Here is a 4,123-nt window from a genome sequence, read left to right as displayed (position 1 = left end):
CCCTTGTATCTTACAGATTTAAAGTTTGCAACAGTGGAATGTCCCAATTGCCACCTTTGAATAAGCTACTAGACCTCCCAGTTCTGGGATATCTTTTCCTTCCAAACAGAAAAAAACACTTACAGAAATGTGATTATAGCAGTTACCTGTACAGAGAAGACAGTTCTTGATAGCTCTCAGTTTTGTGTTTAGCTGAGGAGGGAGGGTCGCTCTGGACTGGAGAGAAGGAGAGCACCAGGCAGAGAAGGTGAGAGTACACGGCAGAAAGCAGCAGGAGGGAGCGTGAAATACCAGGTTAGATTCAGTTGTTTCCCTTGGGTGAACTACAAGCTGTGTTAGCTGGGCAGTACAGGTCCTGCCTTCCTGGCATAGCTCACCTCTGCTGGCTGTTGAGCAGAGCCCTGAAGTGGCCTTTGAAGCTGATGAAGTTACTTCTGAAAGGAGGAAGAGGCTCTGTTCTAATATCAGGCTCTATAGGATGACAGTTCTTACCAGCTTCAGTGCTGCAGCTCTTCAGAACCTTTTCCTTTGACCTATGGCTGTGCAAATACTCTACAAATACACTGCCTTGATTTTGTACTGCCTACTGTTGTGCTGCCTTTCCAAGCTTCATTTGCAGCTTCCTCTGAGACTGCTATGAAACAAATTTTGTTTCTTGTCAGCGATATAAAATTTGTATTCTGAATGAATGTGTTCCTGAGGTGGGGTTTTTTGTGTTTTTTTTTTTTTTTTTTTTTTTTTTTTTTTTTTTTTTTTTTTATTACTTGTGGTGTTTTTACAAATATTGTAGCTGTGGAAAAACGGAAAGGTATTCTCCTGAATTTGCTCTTTGGTTCAGTTTGTCAACTCTGTTTACCTTACACACTTTAGACTTGAGCAAAAAGTAACTTCTATTACCAGTTGGGAAATAAGTATATTCAGTATTTGCAGAATACTTGACAAAATCCACTGCTTTTTTGTGTCATTAGTAAGATTTTTACTGTATCTGTAGTGTGTATTAATTATTATAGTTCTGTCTCACTTTTTACTTCATTTTGTTTTGCTTTGCCTAACACATACACATTTTCTTTTGGAAATTGGAGATTTCCTTTGTGCCTGTGTGGGGAGCAAATGGTGCCTCCCACAATTGCCTGATCTTCTGTGTGAATAGGAGAGTGTGTTTGTTGCAGGTCAAAAATGGAGTGGATGAAATAAAGTAATTGAAGGGTTGCTTTTTAATAACTTTAAATGTTAAAGTTTATAATGATGACTTGCTGAAGAGATTGCATGTTGTTATAGGTGGAGACTGGTGGGTTTGGGTTTTGGGAGATTGATTTATTTTTTTATTGTTTTCTCCCGCTGAACATCTTTGAATTGGGTTGATAGTCCTCCCATTTTGATACCATTTGATACCATGAGTGAATACAGTTTTTGATGGCTGCTGGGTGTTTTTGGGTACAAGATGATAGGCTCCATTTGTCAGGCTCCAGCCAGCAGGAAAACTGCTTACAGGTGATGCTATTACTCACTGCATGCGTCACCAACCCATTGTGGCTGCTGCATGTCCACTCAGCACTCACTGGCCTGGGAAACCATCTCACCAGTAAAGCCTCTGTAGCAGCACCTGTGACCTTGGGATGAACATAATAATGACTGATGGCTGAGATGTACAAGAGAAACAACTTCCCACCAACCTCCTGCAGGAAAATGGAAATATTAACTAATACTTCAAAAACCCCAAAAACGACAGCGAAGCCAAAGCTCAAACCCCACAGTTTTCTAATGCTGCAATAACATAACCTTGGCATAATGTGGTTTGTGGAAGGAAATAAGGGAGAAGGCCCATTTCTGTCATGTTTTGGAGCAGAGGAGAAGTCACATATGAAACCTAGAGGAAGAAGACCCTGACAATCCCAGTAAATAAAATCCTAGTAAACACCGTCCACAACTTCACCTCTAAAATTTGGAGTCCTGTAGCTGGCTTTTGGGATGGTTTGGGTTTGGGTGTTTCTGAGGGCAAGGATGGCTTTGGAAGGTACAGACCTGGGGTGCTTTTTTACATTAGGTACCACCCTTCTCCGAAGGCCTCACTTGTTTCATGGGGTCAAGTGGCAGGTTGAACAACAACGTCTGCTCCTTTGGAGCAGTGCAGAGATTCAAAAAGAAAGGGCCTTGTGTTGAGAAGGGAAGAGGTTCAGCAAGGAAACAGTGGCCTCTGATGACAAGCAGTGAGAAGTGCAGGAGGCCACACCAGCACCCCAGGCTAGATTCTCAAGGGTTTGTCTCCATCTTCAAGGCAAGCAGCCTAAAAATGTTTTTCACACATGTCTATCACTGTAAGGAAAGCCTGAGCCTAATGGAATTTCTGTTTTGTTTGCTGTGACACCCTAAACCAAGGAAGAAAGTAACATTCAGTTTCTTAATGGGGAGTAGAGACATGCATTTGTGTTCCTCAGATTTTAATCCTAACTTACTAATGAACACTTCTTAAGTAGAAAGGCAAATTTGTCTCTCTAATAGCGATTCAGTATTAAAAAGAAGGTTGCCTTTTACAAAACCACCATTTACTCAATTTCGTAGAGGCTAGACTAGAGTAAGATGGTGTTCTCAAGTTTTCTTTTTAGTGCAGTTACTTGGATAAATTTGTTTTCAAAAATATGTCCTTGAGTTTACAATCTACAAACAAGCGTTTGGAAAGTTGTGTTTCAGAAACTTTAAAGGATTGAGATTAAAGGATATAAAGGTTAGCATGCTCTCTTGTTAATTTGGATTTGTTCCTTTTGATCTTGTTTGTGCTTCAAAAGCCCTGTTGAATGTCATAGATAAACTATGTTTAGGTCATCTTCTAAATGTTGATGACATTGTGTCCAGTTCCTTGTGATAGGAAGGGAGTGAGGAGCGTGGGTGCATGTGTCTGTGCACATGTGGGATACTATACTTGACTTTCAATGGAATAGCAGCTACAACTACTTTACTCGCTGCGTATTTTTCAGATTGTTTCACCCAGAGGTTACTGGCAGCTGCGATAGCTGGATTTTTTAAATATTCCTGTAACATACAGAATGCAACGTTAGCATTCTGATGACATGATTTTTTTTCCCCATTAAATAGTCCTTAATGAGTGATACTGGCACTGGACCTCCCCCCAAGCCATAGTTCACTTCATATCTGTTTCCCCTTAAATCCCTTTGCATGTGGTCAGCCTTACAGGTCCCCAGTGAGAGACTGCCAGCTTATTTGTTGTCTGATTGCTTTCACGAATGCTTCTGGTTTTGATCTTTCTGAGAAAACGGACTCTGAATGCAACTTGCGTCAAACATAGTGTTTTGTAGCTGGGACACAGAAAGGCAGAAGAGGTAAACATGACACTTCCCTAAAAAAGTTTTTATGACTGCTGCTAACTTGAATGCTCAGTAATAGAGATCTGGTGGATTGGAGGGGTTACCCTTCGCTATTAATGACTCATTGGCCTCCTTCCCAAGCTGCCTGAAGTGCTGCTCTCCCTAGTGGAAGTAATTTTGCCTTTGAAGTGCTTTCCAGAGCTGTCAACTAATGTTCCACAGTTCCCAGAGGAAATAATAAGCCATGAGTGCATGTACGCTGAAAACGTAGAGTCTGAAATGAACTGTTCCTATAGGAGCCTGGCAGTCTGCTTCTCTGTGGAATTCAGCTTGTTTATACAATCTTATCTGGCTAAGCTTTGGTATTTCATCTGGCAGGCGGTTCCTATGAAAAGCAGCTGTCCAAGCAGTGGGAGTGGTGCTCCTGGTGGTTTTTTCAGAAGGTCTGTAATTTCTTGTTTCATGTAAATTAAAGAAATACAATACTCCTCTGGCTACAACCAGATGCTCTAAGCAGTTTTCTTTCCCTTATAAATAGCCCTTTAAGTATGCTGTGCTGTTATGTACTGTATGACTTGACGATAGGATTCGTGATGCCCACCAGGAAGGGATAATATATTCTGTAAAGCTGACTACAGAATTGTTAGAAGAACTACCTCAAAGATGTTACCACCTAGAACTTCTCAGATATATATTAGCACATATCAACAGAAGGGATGCAGCCAAAATAGTTCCGGTTTTATGTAACCCATTGTCAGATGACAAAATGTTTCTTAAAATGTGTCAAAAACTGAAGCTTTGGG

This window comes from Buceros rhinoceros, unplaced genomic scaffold, assembly GCF_000710305.1.
Source record: "Buceros rhinoceros silvestris isolate BGI_N320 unplaced genomic scaffold, ASM71030v1 scaffold18235, whole genome shotgun sequence".
NCBI lineage: Eukaryota > Metazoa > Chordata > Aves > Bucerotiformes > Bucerotidae > Buceros > Buceros rhinoceros.
This window is presented reverse-complemented; position numbering follows the sequence as displayed.